This window comes from Phycodurus eques, chromosome 13 (genome assembly GCF_024500275.1).
Source record: "Phycodurus eques isolate BA_2022a chromosome 13, UOR_Pequ_1.1, whole genome shotgun sequence".
Classification (NCBI taxonomy): Eukaryota; Metazoa; Chordata; class Actinopteri; order Syngnathiformes; family Syngnathidae; genus Phycodurus; species Phycodurus eques.
In genome coordinates, this window is record NC_084537.1 from 1,561,443 (window position 1) to 1,567,758 (window position 6,316).

A 6,316-nucleotide genomic window follows, 5' to 3' on the forward strand; every position below is an offset into this window, starting at 1 on the left:
TGCAAACTTCAGGAGTTTGACAGTCGGGTTCGCTGAGGTGCAGTCGTTCGTGTAGAGAGAGAAGAGCAGCGGAGAGAGGACACAACCTTGGGGCGCCCCAGTGCTGATGCTGCGTGTGGATGAGGTGGCCTCCCACAGCCTGACCTGCTGTGTCCTGCCCGTCGGAAATCTGTAAATCCACTGGCAGATGGCAGGTGAGACGCTGAGCTGGAGAAGCTTGGATGAAAGGAGTTCAGGGATGATGGTGTTGAACGCTGAGCTGAAGTCCACGAACAGGAGCCTCGCGTAGGTCCCTGCACTGTCGAGGTGTTCTAGGATGAAGTGAAGTCCCATGTTGACATCCGCAGACCTGTTCACTTGGTAGGCTAACTGCAGGGGGTCCAGCAGGGGACCTGTGACACTCTTGAGGTGGTCCAGCACGAGACGTTCAAAGGACTTCATGACCACAGACGTCAAAGCGATAGGCCTGTAGTAATCAGACCAGAGATTGCAGGTTTCTTGGGGACTGGAATGATGGTGGAGCGTTTGAAACAGGATGGAACTTCGTACATTACCAGAGATCTATTGAAGATCTGAGTGAAGACTGGAGCGAGCTGGTCCGCGCAGACTTTGAGGCAGGATGGGGACACATGGTCCGGGCCTGCCGCTTTGTTAATCTTTTGTTGTTTGAAGATGCGTCTCACATCCTGTTCATGGATGGTTAACGCATAGGTCAGAGGTGTGATTGTGGTCGCGGGTGCGGCCGGGTGGGTGTGTGGTGTGAAACTGTCTTTTTCAAATCTGCAGTAGAAGGTATTCAGGTCGTTGGCTAGTGTGCTATGATGCTACTTTTTTTACTTTTGGTCATAGTGACAGATATTGAGTTATCGTGTTACTGCTGTGAGTGGTTTGTCACTGCATATACAAGAAGAAGAGTGCTTTGCTTGCTTGAAATACAAAGTAATACATCCGCCGCTGGTTTGTACCTCTGTCTTTAATATTAGAAAGATTGTTAACTATAAATCATTATTCATCTCACTTATGGATGATGATTTTTTTTTTAAAGTCTTATTCACTGGCAAGTATGGGAAGTGGTGGAATACACCCCGGTCTAATGTGGATGACACAAGGACAGACAGACAGACAGACTAATTGCAATTATGCCACAAACATTTGAAATCTATTTGCGTCCCCATGATATTGCTGCAAAATTACCACCATCCACCATTTGTAGTTTATATACATTAAGCGCTATATACCAACAATAGCAACCTCTTTTCTTGTCAACTCTTAAAAGTAACATAAATAGTCCAGTCTGCTTTTACGGTTCACCCAACAAACACTTTTATTTGCCTTAATTGCATTAATTAAATTAAGGGGCCCATTTCACAGACTTTCTTGGAAATCCTTTCTCGGCAAGACCCGCCCCCGCTTCAACATGATTGGCTCCTGCATCGCGGCAAGGGTAGGCTCCACAGATGGAACGCGATTGGATATACGGACGCTCTGTCTCTGCGTTTGATGCTGTGTATACAAAATATTGCACTTGATCACATTTCTTCAACCCTAAAATGATAGATTACGAGTTAAGGAAGAAGCAGGTTGCCAAAGAGAGGGGATGCTGAATTAGTTGGTCTTTTTGTTTTCGTGCTTCCTGAAACGTTAAAGTCTTTTGTGTTTTGTTTTTGTGTTTTCTGAAATGTTAAAGTGTTTCACAATTTGTGATAATGTTTTGCACTTCCAGGCCACCGTAGTCCTGTGCATGAGCTTCTTATAATATATGTAAGACTGGTACCGAATCCATCACTGTTTCTCTGAGCACATTCATTCATTTCATGACAATGTCATAAGATAGAAGAGGAACATGAAAATGCATTTCGTGTGTGGACACCACCTATCCCGCTATGTAGTGCAGTGGTGTTAAAAATACATCCCCTTGGCCAAATTCGCCCTACTGAGGGGTTCAATCCGGCCCGCGGGGTGAATTTGAAATTGGGCAAAAAATACTGTAGCAACCCTACAGCTATGTGTTGTGTTCTATAATTTCAGACTTGCGATTGGATGAGAAAGCCAAGGGGGAGGGCCCGAGAGAAGGAGCCTGCGTGTGGGGGGGAGAGCAGAAGGTTGAGAAGACACCAAGTTTGTTGTTATTATTTTGGCGTAGTTATAGCTGACAGTGATCCAGGCTATGTGCATTGTATATATATATATATATATATATATATATATATATATATGTGTGTGTATGGTTTATGCATACATTACATTATATGAATCAGAATCATCTTTATTTGCCAAGTATGTCCAAAAACACACAAGGAGTTTGTCTCCGGTAGTTGGAGGCGCTCGAGTACCACAACAGACAGTCAATTGACAGAGAACACTTTGGAGACAGAAAGACAGAAAAACACTGTCACTGAGCAATAAAAGGTTACCAGTAATGTGGTAATGGCGGTGCAATTATTCTTGTTTTTGGACAATGTGCAAAAAGATGCTGAGTCCTCTAGCAATTAGAGCAGGTTGAAATGATTAATTTCGCAATGACCATTGCGCAAAGGGCGCCGAGACTTCAAGGAAATGTTTGAAACGTAAAGTGACGAGTAGTGCGATAATCTGGGACAAAGTGCACGAGTCATGTATAATTGGCCCGGCAGAAAGGTGACCACAAACTCAAGACAAAATTGGCAGCAAGTTGCATGTTCGCTGTTTTACCAAGTTAATGGCAAGAAGGAAGAAGCTGCTGGAATGTCAGCTTGTTTTAGTTTGCATTGATTTCTTACACATTCAAATAGTTCTCACTTTAGTCTGTAGGATTCGGGAGTCAATGTAGGTTTGGAGATTAACAATGCAGTGGTTAAAAAAAAAATGGATTGCAATACTACATTGTTCTCAAATACTTGACATATACAATCACTGTGTCAAACGTACAAATGGGATTCTAAACTGAAGCTAATTGCAATGTTTTGTAAAAGGAGGGTTCACGAAATATAAAATATAAATCCAAATGTACTTGTATTGCTTTGCACACAACCGAGGAGAAAACACCCACTTATTATTTACATTAAATATGCTCTGATTTTACTGACTACCAAGGCTTGCCTCCAAATTCATGCTGGGAACAAGACGTCGATGGCATTTGGTGATCAGCGCCCTCCAACTCCCATCAAGGGTAAGCCAAGTCGTCCTCACCGCATGACCCCCCTCACCCCCCCCCCCCCCCCCCAAAAAAAAAACCAAAAAAAAAAAAACAGGGCTTCGACAGTAACTGAAGACTCTCAGCGAAGCATAGGGGGGAAGGTGAGTCCACCGCGCACGGTTGTCTGTCTCAATGTATCCCGCGATTGACTGGTGATTTGCTCGACGCGTGCCCTGCCTCTCACCCTGTTTTCTCTCCAAGGATAGCCCCCATGTACGGGCTGAACAATATGAACAATGGATATATGAAAGTCCGTTTCATTATGATTCAGAGAGCAGCGTCCGTGGGTGGCAGATGATCGAGGATGTCTAATATCCCGCGTGTTGTGAATGTGAGCATCTTACTGATGGATCCTTACCATTCATTGACCAGGGTTAGATATTATCAATATATCAATTCAGCCACAAAAGAATATACTATGTTTCTGCTGTTTGGCAATAATCATGACCTTTTAGTGTTGGGAATCAAAGGATAGACATAGGCATTTTTGTTTGATTGTTTTGGTAGCTTATTCTCTCCTCACATTTTACAGTGGCAGCGCTAATCATAAGTCTCCCAATTAACAATCATCAGTACAATTAGTTTGAAATGTCTTCACTCCACATCAACCTTTCTTAGACGTGTTCTTCTTTTTTTTTTTTTCCCCTTCATTTTTACACCACCGCAAGTCATGGCTGATATCAAACGAACGATCCACAGCGGCTGCGCAAATGACAATCTCAAGATGCATTGCGGGCTGTGTCATTTGCGGGCGACCGGGCATCGACGTGATCGCTTCTCACCGTGACAATGACAGAATTCAGCTCATTGCGAGCCATTGTACCATCAAAATGAATTTGACATCAGCGTAACCTCAAAGATTAAAGCATTGTCGCAGCGGTTCAACGGCCTCGTTGGGTCTTCGGTCTTGCCAAGCGGTTATTAATCCAGTGTGAGCTTTCATAGAGGAATAAAAACGCCCAAGTTGATTGTGATCAAGCTTGACGGTGAAGAGGTAAAAGCCTCGGCCATAAGGCTCGAACGGCCTCCTGAAATATCATTTGCAATCTTATCATTGAGCTCCAAGTCCTAAAATAAATGTCAAATATTCCACTTCCAGGTGAAAACGTTTCGCCTTCACCGGCATTCTTTGTATTCTATTGATACAAGCTGTATGTCCACAGCACTTTGTATTGTTCACCTTCAGGGATTCCTGCTGTGGAGGACTCGCGAGTTCCCATCAATATTTGTCAGGAGCGCCGCGGTCTCTAAACATTCTCTGAACTTCGACAGATGCAGCTGTGTGTGCTCTAAAGCATCTGACACACTCCTGCTGAAAAGCTGAGTTGCAAGCCTCACTTTCATCGCCCGTTATTCCCACTGAGTTATTTTCAACATGTTCCCGGATTTGCTGAAGTTACTTTCGCTCCTGGAGATGCCGCTAACTTATTTTTGTCTGATGGAGTTTCCAAAGCACTTCATTCAACTCGCAGCTCGGCAGGGCCGTCGTTGGAGTCTCTCTGACGAATGACGCGTCAACGCTTATTCGTTCGCGGTTGAGTCACATGGTTGCAGCCCATCGATGACAAATACAGTACATTACACATATTTTATATTTCATAGTCAGAGAGACGCCATCATCTTTCTGCACATGGTTTTATCGCCCGAGTATCCTTTTCTACTTTTTGTCAATAGCCAAAACGTTTTGGCTGGTGGTAAGGTGTTGTTTATGTCATTTATGGTCTTGGAATTTTGTTAGTACTCATTTTTCACATTTTTTTTTTTATTACTTCAGGATGCTGTTCTCTCTGTGGATGCCAATGCCTATATGTTGTTTAATACTTTAATTTCATTTTGCTATGCAATGGAGGATGCATAGGTTGTTTTGTGTTTTTTTGTTTTGTTTTTTTAGCTGACCATTTCCCAACGTATCTTACTGACTTCAAGGATCCTCCTTTGGAACTTTCCGATCATCTTTTTATCGGATTTTAACCACTCTCAGTAGCTCAATAATTATCGACAGGTATAGAGGTATGAGATAGGAGCAGATATCCTTTACGAGTTGCTGCAATGTTTTTATGAGTTTCTTTGCAGTATATCATTATGTATAGAGATGAGACCTTCGTCCGAAGCAACAAAGAGGTTCGCAAGTGTTGTTTCAGTACTATGGTGTTCAATGTTTAATTAAAAGGTGTTCAACTGTTAGCAAATGCTTTCTGAAGAATCTTGGGAAGAAACGTTGCCACATGACCGAATCCGGAATATACTAGTTATCCTGTGTGTTATACTGGTTATCCTGTGATAACTAGTATAACTACGGGTGGATGGCATGATGGTTTGAAGCTGATCTTGCTCAAATTTTGTTTGCTTTATGGCTGGTGTTTTTTGAACCAATCTCAAATACTTAGCATTTATTTATGCATATACATGTATAACATACTGTAAGCAAACACAAACAAAGCCTAAACATCGCATATGGCCTAAACTCCACACAGGCGGGGCCGGGATTTGAACCCCGGTCCTCAGAACTGTGAGTCGGAGGTGCTAACCAGTCATCGGACGTGCTAACCAGTCGTCGGACGTGCTAACCAGTCGTCGGACGTGCTAACCAGTCGGCCGTGCTAACCAGTCGTCCACCGTGCCGCTCCAATTATTATTAGTAGGCTAAATTAATTGAGGTTCATTACTTTTGACTGCCCAACCCCTCGCAGTTGCAAAACCATGCAAACCGCATTAAGCAAGTGAACAGTTCAGTTGCGTTCTATAGCTAGCTTGAAGTAACTGTAGTGTATAGCCTGTCAATATACAGCAGCTATTTATAATGTTGAGTATAACAGTGCCAGCCAGTGGCAGACCATCCTTAAGTAGACGAGTAGGGATTAGATTCATCAAACAGGTTAAGGAGTTCAAATTCAAACTCTGGCTGGCGTGAAACCAGCTGCGCTCGGCCTTTTCCCTGGCAAATGTTCACCTGTCGCAGCCAAACGCTGCACAGTAATTCAACCTTTTCTTTTTCTTTTTTCTTTTTAAACTGGCTATCAAATATTTCTCCTAAAACCGGACTGGTGCACATAGTCCATTGTGTTCATAGAGAGCTGTTGGATGCTTCCCGATAATGTTCAATGTGCTTTTAAGTCTTGTGCGCCCTAATTGTAACCTGGC